This window comes from Rutilus rutilus (assembly GCF_951802725.1).
Source record: "Rutilus rutilus genome assembly, chromosome: 10".
In the NCBI taxonomy this organism is placed as follows: Eukaryota; Metazoa; Chordata; class Actinopteri; order Cypriniformes; family Leuciscidae; genus Rutilus; species Rutilus rutilus.
The window spans coordinates 27,873,064-27,893,384 of NC_140215.1; the positions used below are offsets into that span (position 1 = coordinate 27,873,064).

At 37.5% G+C, this 20,321-nt stretch overlaps 1 protein-coding gene across 2 annotated transcripts in view; it reads right to left on the minus strand.

Annotated features, from left to right (window-relative positions):
* The window catches only part of gsk3ba (glycogen synthase kinase 3 beta-a), a 69,168-nt gene that overhangs the window by 47,936 nt on the left and 911 nt on the right, over positions 1-20,321 (minus strand). The window lies entirely within an intron of this gene.

Sequence of the window (20,321 nt, forward strand, 5' to 3'; positions counted from 1 at the left end):
CAGACGGAGCACAATAACTATGAGTAAAATATACATTTTGCTAAAATATTTTGCATCCATAAGCACTCGACTCTAAATTCTGATCCACACTTATTGCACATTATACATTAAAGGGAAAGTTCACCAAAAAATTAAACATATACACTTTATTTTGACGGTTCCCTTTAGACATTTTGTTGACTAAGTAACGTTGCACCTAAGTCAACTAACTCTATTAGTCGAGTATCAAAAGTGTTACCGATCAAAAGTAGACCATCATAAGTATAACCACAGAAAAGTTAGACCATCAAAAGTAAGTGTTACCGATATTTTGAGGAATGTTCTTTTGCTCATCATCAATGTGGGACAGGTTCTCTGCAATGTCCATTTCTGCTTTGATTTCTGATTTCAAAGTTGACTTGATCAGGTTATTTGCTTTTTAGATATTTGTTTCTGTTTCATTAGTGCGAAACAAGAAAAGGATGCAGTGTGTGGAGGTTAAACCTGTGGTTTTAACGCCCCTCAAGCAGTCAGGTCTTTAACCCCAATTACAGAGAAGAGGAGGGTCAGTCAGGACACCTTCAAACACATCACATGCTTTAGCGCAGGTAGAAATCACTTTCTTTCACTCGTACACACTGCATCTAATTCGTCGTTCAGTGACAACACACACTCATTAATAATCTTCCTGTGTCTAAATTGCCACATTGTTTCATGTCTAGTGTATTTATTGCATTCATAAGTGTACTTTTTTTTTTAAGTATTTGAATGTCCTGTATTTACTCTAATATATTTGTGAATCATGTGTATATGTGTTCTTTATGTGTATTATATGTAATCATTTTTGTCTGAGAACTGTCCTAAATGTATGGCTGCTATTTATATCTATCACATACAATGTCTAATTTAGGGCATAGCATTTCACTGCAAATCAAACGAAGAAAAATCAAGAAATCATATTTTGAATAAAGTAAATAACTAAATAAACCCCTTAAGGCAGACTCAAGACCAGTCAGTTTATGTGTTGATAATGAGCAGCTGACTGTATATTATCCCTTACATAACTCCTTCATTTGATGTTTTTTTGTGAATTCAGCCCTTTGTCATCGCCCATGACCTCACTACCACCAAGCCAATGGGAGCCCAGCATCTCTCAGTGAGGGCGCTGACATGTCTGCATCACTCTGCTGCAGATAATGTTTAATCCTGCTCTATAAATACACTCAGATCAGCCAGAGCGGAAGACAGTGTCTGCATATGGCATGTGGGTGAATTCATGATCATGTGTGAGTTTGTGTCTGTGAAGCGCTGTAGGCGAATTCGGCATTATAGCAGGGTCTGTTTGTTGAGCACACTTATGTGTGTAAGTTCTCCACCTGTTTGCCAGATGACCTAAATCTCATTCTCAGGGTGATGCATTTTACTCTCAGTCCCATTCACACCGCTAGATTTGCGGGCTATACTGGTTGTTCACTAGTAAGCGTTTAGTTCTGCTCGCACAAGTAACCAAAATGTTACGTTATGTATTTTTGTAACACTCTATTTGTATGTTTTTTTGTGGTTTAAGTGGTTTCTTATAGTGTTTTGACTGTGTTGTCTGTTTTGTCAATTGTGGTGCATGTATGTTCTTTATATGAGCATAATCGATAGGTACAATGGCAGTTGTGGCGCTTCACTATCATTCTTACATCCTCATGAAATGGTAAAGTATCCATCATATGTGCACTTCAGAAATATTAGGACATCCAGGAACTTTTTGCCTACGGTTTTATGGATACTGTGAATTCTACTAATTTTACATACTGTTTTTGGCCAGTAGGGAAGTATGTATATTCAAATATAGCCATTCACAGCAATTGACCCTTTTCATATTTCGGGGTTATATAATTTTTGCATTCCCATTTGCTTCAATAGCAAATGAAAAAAAAATCCACGATATAATTTCTATGACCTTCTAAAAGTGGGAAAAATATAGAAAGATTTATTACGGTCATCAGCTGTTGAATTTGAAAAACCTACACTGCAGAGTTAACTAGTTATCTGGAAAAAAAATTGTGCAAGATTTACAATGTTAATAACTGTGTGAAACATGTCATCACAGTCAATGCATCAAATCATTTGGCAGACACTTATCAAAAGTGACTTACATTAGATTCAAGGAACATTTTTAGTTCATGCATTCACTGGATTCCATGACCATGGCGCTGCTAACACAATGCTGGACTACATGTACTACAGAAAAATCACTGCTCAGTTGCATAAATGTACACTTTTCTCAACTTGCTCAAAATCTCAGGACACCCTTCCACTCATATCGCCGAAAATCTGCAACCATCACTGAAAATCAATGACTTTGGTCTACCTTGCCACTACAGAGCACTGTATGTGTGGAGGGCCCTTAATGGCTCTAGTCTGATGTGAGATTTTTAAGTTTAACTGCGCTGGTGTCTAGCTGCGGGGCAATGACACACAGAGAACCAGCGGGACACAGCACTAACACTAACAGAAATGCACGCAAAACTTTGATCTGTACCCACTCACTACTCCCATGCTGTGCAGACTGTGCGTGACAACTATCGGTATGTACCGCACACACAGTAATCAAACCTCTGGCCACCCTGTCTGGCCAGATACTAGAAGATTATGCTTGAATTCCAATCTATCTCTTTCTTTCTTTTCTTTCTTGCTCACTCATGTAAACCCCCCCCCCCCACACACACACACACACACACACACACACACACACTACACTATACAATTCAAATTGGCTATCATAGCTAGCAGGGTCATCCAGTGGTCACATATCAACACATGACACAAGACAAAGCCACATAAGAATGATACAGGAAACTGCAGCAGTTCAGGGAAGAGGTCCAGTAGACACTCCACTACCTCCACAAGCCAACATTACCATAAAGAACAAAAAGTACAACAGCAGAACCAACAATCAGAGTTGGAGGAGAGAAATATCATTGCAGTTTTTAAGGCAGTATTGGCAGTATTTATATTCTCAGTCATTCTGATCAGGGTTTGCTCTAAACATCAACTTCTAGGTTTAACCAAAAACAGTTAAAGGGTTAGTTCACTTAAAAATGAAAATTCTGCCATCAATTACTGACTCTCATGTTATTCCAAATCCATAAGACTTTTAACATCTTCAAAAAAAAAAAAGAAAAAAAAAAAAGAGATAATTTTAATGAAACCTGAGAGATTTCTGTGCCTTTACTGAAGTTCCAGTTAACCAATGCTTTTATGGTTCAAAAAGTTCATAAAGAGATAGTAAATGTAATCCATATGGATTAAGCGGTTTAATCCAAGTTTCCCTAAGAGACACGATCACTTTATATGATGGAACAGATTTAATTCAGGCATTTATACATATAAGCATTGATCAACGCACATACAGATAATCAATGGTAAACGGAAGCTCAAACATGCTTGCTTGACGCTTAAGGGAAAAACCTCACTGGTGCCCATCCACAGTGAAACCTCATTAACCCAAAAGCTCGCTCAACTTAACTGTAAATTAAACATACAATAATTTAGAGGACACTAAAGTACAAATTTGACTAGTTCTTGTGTTCCTGGAAATCAAACACATGACCTTGTTAATTGTATTATTAAATATTGTCATTACACAAGTAACAGTTTGTATGCTACTGTTGTTTATATATCTTATAGAGTGAGTGTGTGTATGCGTGTAAAAGGGAATGAAAAATATGGAAGATTTTCCACATAAAAAGTGCAGCTTTTATTGGCAACTCAATCAGAATTTTTGTCAAGCATAAGTAAACATAGCTTCAAGGCATGATAAACTAAACACAGGGTTCTCAAGTCTCACGCATTGGCCGTGAGACACACGCAATTCAACCAGTTCACACGCTCACACGCCACACCATGTATTTCTCACGCTGAAATATGCCAACCAAGTTGTCCTGCAAGCTTTATATAACGTTGTGTACGAGGCGCACGCACACAAAGTGTGCACGCACGTCATACGTTCGTTACTAGGTAACCAACAACATCGCGCGAACGCGCTGGGTTTGTGCTGGTGTAATGCATTGGTCAAAAAAAGTCAGCGTTAGGTTTTTTTTTTTTTCTGACAGACCACCAGCCCATGAAACACGTAGATCAGCGGCCCATTGGTTCTTTTCTTGATTGACACTGGGCTGGCCCAATCACAACTTTAAACGAGTGAGCGAGCGTGCAGCAGTGTGTATCTGTCAAAATAGTCAGCGAGATGGAGAAGAAACGCAAGGAATGTGCAGAGAAATAGCGTGAAACAATAGAAAAAGCCCCTTAAAGCAGACGCTTTATGTGTCAATGTTTTCTGCCCTTCATCAGCTCCTGTGATGATGATGATGATAGTGAGGAGGATCAGGAGAGAGCTGAGAAACTGTAGAGCCTGCGGTAAGCAGAACTACTTTCAAAACACTTAGGCCATGTCATGAGTGTAGGAACCCATAACCCAGTTACGCATTATTTCCACATCTGCATAGTTGACGATTACCGCAATTCACTAGAAATTTAATGACAGGCGTTTGTAAACCATGTTTTCCGCCAAAATAAAAGCTTGATGCAGTTTCCGTCAAAATAAAAGATCATGTGCTTATCTTTTTCAAGTATAGAAATAGGTACAAATCTAACTATGAAAGTTTCCTTTATTTTTTAGTGCATTTGTTTTTACAAAATATGGCTATTACTGTCATTGGATTAATATTATAACATTATTATGTAGTAGGTGTAATGTAAATAGACACTGTAACTAAAAGAGGTTTCAATTTTTCTTTGTTTAATTTGCACACTGAATATGGGTTGGAGCTTTTAATTTTGAACTCTCAAAGTGCACCAGATTGATGAATTTAACATTAAAATGCACAAAATTTTGCACAAAACACACACCTTAATACTCTAATATGTAATTTGTTCACAATGTCCCACAACACAATAAATCATTATACCATTTCGACTAGACACATTCAAAATGCAAAAAGATTTGTTTTTCCAAACTGTTTGGAGCAATTTGTTATATTTTTGTATATTTGTAATTTGAAATATAACATTAAATAGTATATTTGATGTGATGAATTGCTCTGTCATTTATCAGATTTACCAATTGTTATAATTTCAATTTGTGCTGGTTAATTATGAACAATGGGTAAAATTGGGGGGCGGGGACAGGCGGGGGCGGGGCTCCATTAGGGCTCCTCCCCTAACCGCATGTGATCTCACTCCAAGCTTTTGATAAAACTTGAGAACCCTGTAAACAGTAGCAATCACCTTTTTATCCCGGCCGAAGTGTGTGTCTGTGTGTGTGTGTGTGTGTGTGTGTGTGTGTGTGTGTGTGTGTGTCAGCCCTGAGCAGATAAGAGAGAAACATGTCAGAATGGAAATGATCAGGTAAGTGGAACGCAGACTCTGCCCTTTAATAAGACGCAGATAAAGTAACACACTGCTGTACCTCGGGAATAAGAAGTCTAACTCAAGACCTGTGCTGCAGGTTAACATCATTAAGTGTTCTTACCATCAGGAAGGGTTGGACAAGATATATTTTTTAACTGCATTTCAATAAAACTAAAAGTGACTCATATGGTAGCTTTTGTGCAATAGAAAGGTTCCATGAATGTTAAAGGTTCTTCATGGAACCATCGATACCAATAAAAACCTTTATTTTTAACAGTGTAGAGTCGTTTTTGAAAAAGTAGTCCACTTCAGTGAAATCTACAAACAAATAGTAGTTAACTACAATGAAACTGCTTGAGCATGCGATAGCCTAGCTTTAGAAATACATAACTACCAGATGATTAAGATGATATAATTTATTTTTACAATTAGAGCAGTATTTATCTGGCACAAAAACTGAGGACCTCAGTTAATGGTGAAATGCTGAATGATTTATGTGATTCAAATTAGAGTGCTGTTGGCAATGGAAACAATGACATCCGCAATGCTTAATGTTGCAAAATATAGAATGTAACAGGAGTAAATGTTATGGGCAAAGGCAGGCAGCCAAAAAAAAAAAAAAAAAAAATTATATATATATATGCACTGTAAATTGTGAAGATGGCCCAACACTTCAATAGTAATTCTGCATAAACTTTATTGTAAATAAAACCAGTGCTCCTCGCAAGATTTCTGATAGAGGAGTGAAAAGAATAATCAGAAGAGTTGTCCAAGAGCCAAGAATCACTTGTGGAGAGCTTCAAAAAGACCTGCAGATAGCAGGTACTGTTGTCTCAAAGAAAACAGTAAGTAATGCACTCCACCGCCATGGCCTGTATGCACGCTCACCACGCAAGACTCCATTACTGAAGAAAAAAGCATGTTGAAGCTCATTTAAAGTTTGCTGCACAACATTTGGAAAAGCCAGTGAAATACTGGGAGAATATAGTGTGGTCACATGAGAGCAAAACTGAACTGTTTGGATGCCATAATACACACCATGTTTGGAGGAGAAATGGCAGTGCACATTACCCTAAAAACACCATACAACTTGGTGTTGGCTCTTGGACAACTCTTCTGATTATTCTTTTCACTCCTCTATCAGAAATCTTGCGAGGAGCACTGGTCGAGGCAAATTTATGGTGAAATTATTGTCTTTCCACTTCCGTATTATGGCCCCAAAAGTGCTCACTGGACCATTCAGAAGCTTAGAATGACGCCTATAACCAATGCCATCATTATGTTTTGCAACAATTAGGTTGCGAAAGGTCTTGAGACAGCTCTTCGCTTTTACCCATCATGAGATGTGTCTTGTGTGACACCTTGGCATTGAGACCTTTTTGTAGGCCATCATTTGTGACTGAACCAGCTGTTATTAATTTCCACTGACAGGGGGCTGGATTGCTTTTTAATTACTGTAAGTTTTCAGCAGTTGTCTTGGCTTTCCATGCCTTTTTGCGCCTCCCTTTCTTCATGTGTTCAATACTTTTTCCCTGTGTCATTTCACATTGTTACACATACTAACTTAATTTCTGAACTTATTTTTGTTTGTTTCTTTGTATGTATGGCTTACTTGGGTTGTTACCAACATCTGGTGAAAATTTCATGTCAATAGCACCTTTAGAAATATATTTACTGAGAAAAATGATGACGTGTTCAATACTTATTTCCCCCGCTGTATATGCGGAGCAGAAGGAACAACAAATTACTGGAGACTGCAACAAGGGTCGAAGCTAGGTTATCATTGTTGCTGTGGACTTTCTGTCTGTTGAAATTGTGTTTTCCTCCAGGGGGTGGAACGGTTGGAGATTCTTTGGAGGGGGGTTTCCCTTGGGTTGCGTTCCCCTTGGTTGAATTGCATTCCCCTTGGTTGAAATCTACAGATACAAAGGCACGCTTATCTGTCATAACTTTTGGAGAAAAATAACTTTCTAGTGTGCATCTATCGTGCGCAAGTGTCAATCAAATGCAGTATACTTTGAAAGGCTATGTGTTCGGCTGTACGTGTATGCTAAACGTTTGTGTCAAAACTGAAGTATACATTGGCCTTTATAGCTGTTAAGATTGCCGTGGCAAATAAAACTTCAGCATCAAATATTACCTTTGTGTATTTAACTCACATTTTAATTTGAGCAATGTCTTTTGTGCGACATTTGGAAAAAAATAGACAAGCAAAATTTGGTTTAGGAGCGACATAAGCTAAAGCAGATGACTTCACCAAACAAATGATAACCAATCATACTCATCACTGTTGCATCTATTCCTTGTTTTTCCATTCATCTTTTTATGCCTGTCCAGTGTTTCGTAACAGAAAAATGTATTCCACCTCCTACACAGTCTTTATTTTATTTTTTTCATTTTACAAAGGAAATTGCAAAGATCTCAAAATGGGTACCAATGTTTTCAAGTCATTCAGGGAATAGTGTGTGGGGGAAGTGAGAGAGAGAAAAAGAAAATGTGTGGAATGTACTGGCCCATAATTTGGGTTGCTGCAGAAAATCTGTGCTGGAAATGCAGACTTTATCAACTGGTCCATCTCAGTGAGAAAAAAAAAAACGTCCTACCCTCCATTTTAACATGGATCTTGACATACCCAACACATTTAGGCCAATGCGAAGAGATAGCTCAGCTTAACATGAGGATGTTCCTATGACCTCATGCCAAACGTGAAGAGTTATGGCGTGTACAGAGATAACAAAGGCTAAAAGGACAACAGGCATGTACATCCGAGCACTTCCCGTGTAGCTACTGAGATCAAGCAGACATCACTGAAGTGCCACTTTCAGGAAACCCCCGAGTCAAAAACTATGACCAGTTACAAAAAAAAAAAAAAGCCAAAATCCAGATGTAAAGCTAGCAAAACATAATACAATAATACTTACTACTGCTTCACTATACTGAGTCCTCTAAAACTGCATTTCACAGAATCATATTGACTTTGGACAGGCCAATCTATGCAATAATTAGGTTTCTAAACGCAACAGATGTTGCTCTATGATTTCATTCCTCCATAGAGCCCCGAAGCACTCACACTTTATTGACTTTTGGGAAACATATTTTGTGATAAGACTAAAACATCAATGATAAGAACATCAATGATGAGAAAAAACATCTCACTTCTCTTTAACCAGAAATGTATGATCAAAGTTAGATCATTTCTTGACGTCCTTTTTTTTTTAATCTCCAGGCAGCAGTAGGAGCTGTTTCATCTTTGTATAAACACGACAGTCAGCATTACTAAAAACCTTGACTTGCACAAAGACTTTATCTTACCAGAAAATTCAATGACAGATCCCTGGCATAGTAACTTGCACTCAGTACATTCAACTCTCATCCAATTCTGTTCCATCACCAGCCATTCATGCGTGGCATAAATTAGTGTCATCTCTGACGATCTAGCTCAGCTGGGATCAAACACATTGCAGACCGCAAATCTGCTCTAAAGCTGCTATTTTCTACTGATAATCATGTCATTTCAATCCTATTTTCTTTTTTTTTTTCATTAAAAAATTAAAATGGAGATGTACACTATTTGTGGTAGGTAACAATCTATTTGAGTTTTGGATGAAGTCTCTTATGCTCACCAAGGCTGTATTTATTTGATCAAAAATATATTTTTTTAGCCTGACTACGTCAGACTTCCTACTTCCGCTAATTTCATTTCGCTCCTGTAGTCAGTCTGAGATAGCAGCCTATCTTTCAGTTTTCCACCGGCCTTCAGACGGCCGGCCAATCAACGAACAGAGGGCGGGCTGAGAGCCGTGACGTAGACGCTGATTGTACCGTGGATGCGTAGATTTACTTCACATAATCTGCAAAAGTCGTTCACAGCCATGTTCACTACGGTATTTCGCTCGATGGTTTAGTTTTTGCATCATACATGTGTTTACAGTGGAAGTTAGATGCGGCTGAGCATGCGCATAACACACGCCATCACCAAACGTTATGTGATTGGCTTACGGGTAACCAATGATTTTAAACTTCAGACAAGCGCCCCCCCGCGAGAAAGAAAACACTTTTCAATTATGCCCTTCCAGACTCTTTCTACGAAGCAAAGTGAAGTAGCAGAGTGGTATTACCAGGCTAATATTTTTTACCATTTAAATGAAATATTTTCTGTTTTAATGTATCACAGCCATAAACATAAGTTGTGTTCCAAAATTGAAGGTGGTTCTTTAAAAAATGAGCTTTCAATAAGATTTTGTTTGGGCGCAGTACCAAATGTTTCCACTAGATTAAATTTGTTTGCAATTTATTTCCAATGCAGTGGAAATGTCAAGAGTCAAAAATTTATTTTTTTCAGGACCATTTAACCTTTTTTAATCATCTGCATGATTTTTTTTTATTCTAAAAATAAAACATGCGTTCCCACCATGTTAAATTCTAAATAAACCAAAATGTAAAAAAAAATTCTGTCAAAAGAGTTCAAAAGGTGGCTAGTGCATACTATATAAGTGTTGAACTGGGATTATAGCTATCCCAAGGTTAATTTCTTTTTATTTGCAGTTCAAGCAGGAATCGAGGTGTTCAACAAATATTAAAACAGGTTGTCCTAAACTCTCAGTTGGGTCGGGAACTGAATGTGACCAAGATTGAAATTCTGTTGCTATTAAAATGCTCAAAGGCAAAAAATGATGCATCAAGTTTAGCATCACCCAATTGCTGTACATCTGTCTGTCAAATCTCTAGCTAATAGGTCTTTCAGTAAATGCACTTGACCTGTGAGGTGATATTATGTAATAGCTGTTCTGCACACAATGCACACTAGAGTTGTTTTTTGAACTTAAGACATGTCATCTTGATGGTCTTATCAGTGAGACCATACAACTGCCTGGAAATGAAGGCTATCTGGTAGGGCTGAACGATATTCTGTTTTAACATCGACATCGCGATGTGCAAATGAGCGATAGTCACATCGCCGGAACATGCGATGCGAAGGGTAACGTTAGTAGCACCCATAGTGTAAGAGAACGGTAGCACACAGTAAACACGAGTTTGTTGTATGGCTTTTTGCTGGGGTGACATACGCGTTCCGCGTGCCTGCACAGTGATTGTTTGCTCTGCCGCGCTCACGCTCACAGTCAACATTCACTGGCAATCCTATAGCTAAAAATGCGCGACGAAGAGGATCCTCCGCAACAAAATCAAAATCAGCTATTTGGGACTAGCCTATTTCGTCTACAAAAAGGAGGATGTTGACCAAAAAGAGGTAGGCTACTTTGCTGGAGTGTTATGAAGTCGTGGATGGTTGTCTTTTTTTTAAATCGTTTCGTGTTCGCATTTATGAGGAAAAAACAATGTTACGTGACATTATGGACGCGTCACGCGACCGTTATGAAAGCCGCACTAAAAGACTGCTTTAAAACTTTCACAGAGACCTCAAACAGAAAGCACAAAGCCTTTCTTTAAAACGAATTTCGTTTTGTATTAATTGTATCTTAATTTTAATCAGTATTTCATTATCCAATTTTCTGGATTTAATAAATAGGGCCTAGCCTAAAAATTAAATATAGCAGCCAGCGCCTGAACTGGAGATAAGCTATCATCCATGAACCGAAACTCAGCATAAAAGGTAGTCTACTCGCCTCACACACCTAAAAATAACAATAATAATAAAAAAATAGAAATATAACTATTATCTACTCTACAGAAGAACCATTAAAAAAAAATTTACTCTGTATGAAAAGTGCATTTCTCCCGATCACTGCTGCGAAGATCGTGAGTCAGTAATTGTCAACTTCATCTTTACAGAAAACACTTGTTTATTAATAAACAATTAAAATGTCTCACTGTAATATTTTACATATTATTATTCATTACTTTTGCTGGTTCTAGGTGCCGTTTACATGAACGCGTCACTGAATCAGCACAGAAAACATAATTTTTCGGGTCCTAGAACCTGAAGAACGTTAGGTCCTGTGTAGAACGTTCACCGAATTCTGAGAGAAATATGTTTCTGGAATAAAATATTAAGTGGCCTTTTTGTTACTTGTAATGAAGCTTGCTTATTAGTGAAATTATTAATAACATGGAATGGTAATTATTGACTTTAGCCTGGATTGATGGCTCGCAATATCGCGATATATATCGTTGGGAAAAAAATATCGCAATGTAATTTTTTCCCCAATATCGTGCAGCCCTACTATCTGGTCATCAACACAGTTACCATGTCTCTGGTAAAAGTACACAGTACTGTTTCATCACATGACCTACATCATTTGCATTCAAATCTTGCTATTTCATCACTTGTACCGACTTTTATCTCACAAAACATGCTATAAGAAAAGCATTTCTAGCTTGAATGGCATTTTTTAAACATTGTTCATGAATTGAAAAGAACAAACCATGTGGAATGAGAACGCGTGTAGAGGATAATCAATATAGAGTACATACTATATATGTACTGATTAGTGAGCCACACCCTGGAGCTGCTTATGGCTCCCTCTTCCCCTTTTTCTTCTCGGCTCCCATCCCCCAACTCTCTCTGTACTCAAGGTATAGGAAAGTGGTGAGGGGCCCCTGAATGAAGATTTCGCCTGAAAGGCTCTGATCCTTAGCAGGTGGCTTTTACTTTGGCTAAAAGGGCATATTTGTGGAGTAAATCTGAAGTCACAGCTACACTAACTGTACAAATTCCATAAATGTTTTGTGAATCAGATAAAACTTCTGGTTTCAAAGAATCAACAGCCCCTTTCACACAGTAATCCCAATAAATTACCGTAAAATTACCAGAATGACTACCGGTAAATACACAAATATGCTGTTCAACAGTGTTCTGGCTTTTTACCGTTAAGAGACCATTCACACATTAAATACCGGTAAATTCTGTGATGTCAGACTTCAAAAATGATCTTAAAAAGATCATTTATAATAAACGCTGCGCCTTCAGTTTCACTATCTGTTCAATTTGAGACTTCTGCTTGACTGGTGTGAAGGGGATGATCACACAGAACACGTATTTGCTCGTAAAAACACGAGACGTGCATAATAGTATACAACTGCTGAGTCAAAGCACAGGTCTCGATCACGACACGCTGAAAAAGCTGTGAGACGTGGCATAATAGTCAAAGATGTCCCTCTAGCTCAGTGGTTCTCAACTCCAGTCCTCTGCATCCACTGCTCTGCACATTTCTCCCTTATTTAACGCACCTGATTCAGATCATCAGCTGATTAGGAGAGAGCTCCATGAACTGAACTGAGTGTGTCAGATAAGAGACATACAAAATGTACAGAGCAGTGGGTCTAAACCTAACCTTACCCATAATTAATCCCTAAAATCAGAGGGAAATGATAGGTGAATAACACTAATGTGGAAGCACCTGACCCTGGTTGTAAGGCTAAACTTGACATAAACTGTAAACTTGTCCCTCAAATCTGATTGGCAGTTTGAAATGTTGTTCCAGGATCAACAAAGATGTTGATCCAGGAACATGTTGTACTTGGTGAAATCACGTTCACCGTCAAAGGGGCTGGGCTAGTGATTCATTTGTTTTATCACACAAATGTTACTGGATGTCTCCATGTGGTGTATATATATATATATAAAATTGTAATTACTTAAATACTGCTCTTTACTACTTTGTATGTGTTGTATGGGTGTTCATTCTTTCTTTAGTTCTTACATTGAACATTTTCGAATCAACTTCACTACAATGGCTGCTTGGGTAGACCATGGGTTATCTGAAGAAAAAAGGCACCCTAAAGACAATTAACAAACGCTTGACTTTATGGTGTAAAAATGAATGTTGTGTCCATTTACACAAGAATATGGTCGGTGTGCTGGCTTTTAAATGCTAAACAAGGATCTCATTGTCCCTGGACAGCTGCCTTTTCCGGAAAACAAACTGAGAAGAGGGGGTTGGGGAGGCGGTCTGAAGAATCACACGTCCCACTTCAAAACCAGCTGCTACGGCCGACCACTAATGCAGTCTCCTCAGATCAACTGCCAAGTCACACACGTGTGCACGCTTGTAAATGAGACAAGCCATGAGCAAATCTCTTCATGTGCAAGAGCACAACACATACCAAGTTGTGCGAAGAGGTGGCCTCAATGGAAATTCAAAATGTATTTTGTGTGCGTGCAGAAAGGCACACAAAAACTCTTACTGGTCTGAACCTACCTTGAAATATATCCTACCATATCATCATCGCAGCCTAAAGTACTGCCACGTCCATCTTTTTGAAGAACACACCCTTCTCCTCTCCCTAGGTAATATCTGACTCAAGGGTTTCCTTCTTCCAAACTACCATTATAATTCATTGTCAATGAGTGAATCATTTGGTTTCAACGTATCTGTCCAAACAGAAACCCTGTTTAAAACCTGTTGGAGCATGTCTGTTGAGACTGACAGCAGATGTGTGACGACATCATTGCTGGCATGTGGCGTCTGGCTTTTCTCATCCTCGAGATCTGTGCTGAATGGAATTCACTCTTATTTCTGTTACTAAGGTGACAACGCCACACATCAATAGACTTTCCTCAGATTAGACCCAACAACAAATCAAAGAACATGGATCTACAACAGCACCGGCTAAGATTTTCGAGTCACCAACCTAAATAGGAATTAACAGAAGGCTAATAACAGCACGAGTAGTATGCGAATTATTAGCATGATTGATTGTTGACAAAGAACTTAACAGAAGGAATAAATAAGAGATCAGATGAATGGATTACTGTATAAGAAAAATGTGTGAGACTGCATATCTGTAAAGTAGCATTAACTCTCAGCATTTTCCCTCTTTGCCTTTGAGCAGTCTGTAAAACGGTCCTGGGGGAGCCTGGTATTTTTTGACTCGCTCTCCTCTCCTGATACGATGCTCAACAGAATTTACCAAGAGGGAACTCGTTTAATCTTAAACAATCCTGCAAAGACTGGGAATTAGTTCAACAGTGAGAATGAATCTCTGAGTGTAGTAATTGCAACAAAGAGTAATACCTTAACCAAAATACAGTTAGTGTACAAGGAACAGCTGAGAGGAACTTCAGCTGAGACTCCAGTTTTCTAATTGTTACATGGAGTAGTAATGGTAGGGTTTAATTCCATCTCAGACCAGCCAAATCAAGTCAACTGAGAGATAAACTCGATTACATTGTGCCTAAGAACCCCTTATCAAACGTTGTTATTTCCAAATTCACTTGTAGAATTTGAATGATTTAAGTTTGTTTTATTTTATAGTATAGAATTTTACAAACATCCATTTATCAGTAATGGACATAGCATTAAAACGTTCATCTGTATACCTGTCTCGGCCACATTCTTAATCAGAATTATTAAGGCAGAAACTATAAAACTATGCTTTTTTACAGTATGCGACCTATACTGTTTTAACAGGAAATGCATGTGGATTGTTGAGCTCACGCCACAATGTATGGAGCGCTTATGCTGGATCTAATGTTAGTTCTTTGTTCCTCCGAGGGAGTAAACCAGTGAAATGCGCTATTTTCGGGTGATTGACAGTGTGCCTCAGGAAGTTTACTGCAGTTCCCTTTGATGGCATGCCATTCATTCAGAGAAGCCACAGTTCTCACAGTTTATTTGATTAACTTACCCTTTGTCTCACACATCACAGGATACCTTGTCTCTCAATCTCGTGAAACCATCAACAGGAAGTAACTGTGCCATACAGTCTTATCTCTACCAAGTATGATGTGGGGAAGCTTTACAGTGCAAATGTCAAAAAACAAATATGAGTGGTTACGCAAGGCTAAAGTAAATGGTCTAAAGAACAAGGTACAGTTCAGTTCAGTACCTTAATTGAAAGTTAAATTGATCTCTTTTTGAAATGTCAAGACATCTGATTGTGGAAAACCTAATATAGGAATTCTATTTAATTAGTAAGTCCATGTTATTTCCAGTTTTCACGCAACCAAAATGTAAGGGTTATAATTCTTCTGTTTACAGGCCGCATTAAAAGGTTTGTCATACACAATTTTCTTTACAGTGCTATCCTATTTCCTTTTAAAACAGGAAGGACATAAATAGGCATATCAAAAGGCTTGTTGTTGTTTTTTAAATAACCAACAGCCTTTTCATTTGCTAATCTTATGCAGGTGAAAATAAGTTGAGGATCATTCTGATGCTTGTCTAAAATTCAGAACATTTAACTGTAAACAAGCCAGAAACAGGACGTATATTAAATCAACTCCAATTTCAATAATGTCCAAGCTCTATGTGCATTTTCTTCTAACATTCTGCTAATACTCATGAAATACCAATACAAAAAAAACAATCAACAGTTAATTTTTGCCAATACTTTCAAAAGCTGTTATGAGCACTGAGGGGAAAAAAATTACAAACCTAATGCGCATAAGACATGGACCAGAATTTTAGATTTTATGAGGTCTTTAAGTCAATTTGTCTCTGAATCATTTATACATGCTGAGAAAATGGCCAATATTTGGCAAATTTGATTAAGAAAAAATATATTGTTGGTGCCGGCGCATTTATGCCTTCAGCCCATCAGTTACTGTTGAATGCTACTTGTGATTACAAAAGAAGGTATGGATGTACACATGCAAAGATACAAGGAGTTGTGCTGAGGGTGCAGGAAAGCTTCCACAGACACATCCACAGAAGCTGACAGAGGCACATGATAATGGAGCGGGGTGAAAGGTGACACCCGCCTTACCAAATCCACAGAGAGAGAAAGACAGCGTTTTGCTGCTGGACGGAGCTTAGGACAGCAAAAAATCAGCTCAGATTATTGAACTGCACAAATCTGATCAACTGGGTGAATGAAGATCAATGAAGATCTTGAACATCTTCTTGAATATCCTGAAGATCTTAGATGATGAACTACATGTGCAGCACAGATTGAGAATGAGAAATAAAGATGAAAAAGGCCAAAAGAAAAATCATGTGCTGAAAGTCTGGCTTTTTTTTTTTATATGCATGCAGTGTGAAATAGCTGTTTGTGAATGTTATAGGTGTGCAAAGTTATAAAGATCAAAGAGAAAGACAAATAAAGTTATTGTCTCTTAAAAGAAAGAACCGATTCTGAACTGCTGAAATGAGTCGTCAAAAAACGTCCTGTTACATACCTACGTAATAATGTAACACATTTGCATAATGCCAGCCTATGGTCTTCATTGGCTGACGGCGAAACAATGTCTACTTTGACCTGCCCTGCAAATCCACTTTGCATGCATTTCAAAAGGATGAGGACTAGCGCTGAAACTGATATGGAAAAACCGACGCCATCGTTGCTGTTCGTATTACTGTGTATCAAGCACTGCGGATATTCAGATATGGTAATAGGCGTTTTGTTTCCGACTCGTGCTGTAAGCGGTAGACCAATCACAACAGACTGCGCCATCTGACCAATCAGAGCAGAGTAGACCAATCACAACAGACTGGGCCATCTGACCAATCAGAGCAGAGTAACTCTCGGAAAGGAGGGGTTTGGAGAGACTGAATCTTCGAATGAACCGTTCTCAGACTCTTCGAGAAACAAGGTGATGTGCAATGTATATTATGAGAAAATTAAAGTGTTTGTGACTTTGGTTGCATGTAAACCTATTGTAGGAGACATCCAAACCAAAATAAGGAATCTTTAAAATAGCCTAATAGGGACATTTTTAATTCAGTGTAAAATGCTGTTTCATTTTTTCAAGTGAAACAGGATTTTCTTCACCACAAAAAAAACAAAAAAAAAAAAAAAATGCAGAATGGAACTTGATTTTATCCATCAGGAATTGATTGGATCAGGAAAAGTAGGTGCTGCATACTAGAAAAAAAGCCAAGTGGTTTGAGGGGAGGAGTTAAAAAGAGGGACGTCAGCTGAGAGGTAAAGACGTTTTACTGGCATAGCACATAATTCGATTTTGATAAAAGATTGCTTAGACAAATAGAATATGGAATAATATTTATCAAATGACTCTTTTCAAAATAAGATAAGGAGCATGCATTTAGAAAGTGAATATGGTCTATTTTGACCTCATGTTAACTTTAAGCGAACAATACTACATTATATCCCAAAATAACTCACTATTGTCACACTGTGAATGAACAAATACTGTAAGCAAACATTAGGCTGCACATATAGCTATAAAGTCTGAGAGAACAAGTCTGAATGGGCACATTCCTATCTCTATTAATATGACAGAAGAGGGGACAAAAAAGCATCTGTCTGAAAACAGATGGCACAGCTGTAGTGCCACAACAACAGCATCCATCATATTAAGGTTGCAATGGCTGTTAAGGTAAACTAAAATTAGCTATTTATAGGTTACTGATGATTCCTGCTTGTGAATATTTTTAGGTCAAGAGTGTAGGTGGAAGGATCAACCACTACTTAATTCAAACCAGATTTAAAAAGAAAATTAATTTCATGCAATTACTGTTAGTTTATAGATAAAAACCTATATATAAACAATATAAAGTTCAAGCAAGGAGCGTAATTAAACTAAGTGAGCTGGGTCAAAAAAGCTAAATAAATACTCTTTAAAAACATTATTATGATCAACACACGACACATGAGATCAAGTTTGTTACAACGTTGTGTCTAAATGGCCACAACCCTTTCTTTTTTTCAAGTTTTATTTTCAAAAAGTTAAGGGTTATAGAACAAGATTTGTACAGCAAGCCATTTCAACACTTACTCTTTTAAACTAACTAGTTTTTGTTACCAGTACTTAATTATGAGAAAGTAATCTAATAATGACTAGTAACTTGTTTACCCGTTTCATTAGTAACTATTCATTAGATGTGACTACTTACTCCAATTATAGCTAATTCAGTTAGTAACTGGTACGTATTCTTTAGCTCTACTTTTTTGGTACTTGTCACTATCCCAAATTTTAGCCATTGAATTTTATGAAGATCTGAGGTTCACTTTTCTACAATGTACCCTACTATTAAGTATTTCATTTAGCCTGGTTAAAACCAGACCATTCTCAGTAGTAACTGAGTTATGGTCTGGCAAAGCTTCATTAATAACTCATTTCCAAAGGGGCGTCACCGCTCAAATGCCTCTGGGCGCAATTGGATAGACCTAAAACCAATCAGAGCGATCGTCATTGTGTAAAGCCCGCCCCAACGTTTCTGATTGGTGCCGCGATTTCGACGGATTAGAAATGGGCGTGAATGAGCTCTTTGCCAGACTACTTGCAGAGCAAATCTAAATTTGCCGGAAGTTGTCTGGGTTTTCCCAGGCTATATTTCATTTGTTGCTAGCACCTATTTCAGATTTACTATTAACTATATATTAAATATTAGGGGTGGGCAAAATATTAGTAGACAAGATAAATTAGAAATGTGTCAACCGGTAACAATTATAGTCTCTATAGTGGTACATTCACATGACGTAGCAGTGTTGCGTCATTATGAAAGTGTCTAATTTATATGGGTTTTTAAGCAATGCCAGTTTTTTCCATTTTGAACATTCACGCGCAATAAGCCGCGAAAGAGAATTTAATTCAGTACTCACACCCTGTCACAGCATCTTAATTACACAAAAAAATACGTCAAAGAAATATATTTACATCAATTCATGTAAACCCAGTCAGTGTCTTAAATACACGTAAAAAGTAAACAGAAAATCATATACGTGTCAATATATTGGATCCGTGCATTAATCGCTGCTCTTGACTGAATAGCTTTTGTAGCTTTAATTAGAAAACCTATTCAAATAGCGAAGACTATGCAGATTTCTTTTTACATTTGATTACTTTATTCAGTTTCTCTGATATTTCTGCTAGACCAATCTGTTTATATGCATATTTTTTTATTGTTTTTTTTATTTGTCCTATTGCTCGTAATTAAGTTTCTTTGTTCTTATTTGATTACTGACTTTTGTCCTCAGTTGTAAAAACTTTATTTCAAGCACACACTATACAATTATATTGTGTTATATTGTTATTGTGAAATAAAATAAGTCATATCATGATATATGATTCTGATCATATTGCCTATACCCCAATTAAGCAGCAGCACCAATTTTTTAGTTCCTTGTAACTATTTAAATCTAGTATCTTTATAGCATTTATAATACGAATTTAAATAAGACATAAGTATTTTTATTTTGTATTTTACTTGTACTTCAAGGCTACTAGTAACATATTACTAGTAAGATAAAAATCAAACTATAAAGCAGCAATTCTGACTAGTCATCATTACATATCACAACATCAGGGATAGTTACTAGTCTCATAATACAAGTATAACACGTAGCAATAAAGCTGGGTGCCAGCAACAACTGGAATACACAGTAGTCGGAGGCGAATATTTAATATCGAACCATATATTCAATAACGAAATTTACAATTTGTTACAAAGAATTAACACAAAGGCATACGTAGCCTACTAGTATGTAAAAAAATCGAATTAAATAGATTTAATTGAAAAAGAAACTAGTCATTATTAGATTACTCAACAATAGTAGCCTACTTTAAAATGTGTGTGTGTGTGTGTGTGTGTGTGTAGATATATATATATATATATATATATAGCCTAATACTATCAATGTCTTAGGTAATTTTAAGGAATTAATTGTATTACAGCTATTGTCAGAGGACTAACTACAGCCCATGGCAGGCAGATTACATATTGATGAGTTCATCTCCAGGCTGATTCAGCACTGATTCAGTCTCCTGTAATGTCAAGACCTTCCTTGCAATAAAACGCACAGAAAGAGTTCACTCGCCACCCACCTGCACTGAATCAGTGCCAGTCATGGCAGGGCCCTGGTATATGTTCAGCTGTGGAAAAAAAGCACGCTGGCACCATTTAAAATGGGGCACGTCATATTTCACCCAAAGGTGACACTTGAAGGCACTTAAACCTCAGCTCATGTGCCAGACCGTGCACAGATGCCCCATTCTCGGTTATTAAAGTGAGCAGGTACGGTCAACAGCACGAGAACCCTCGACCAAAGCACTAAAAGCAGATTTCCCGGTGTCC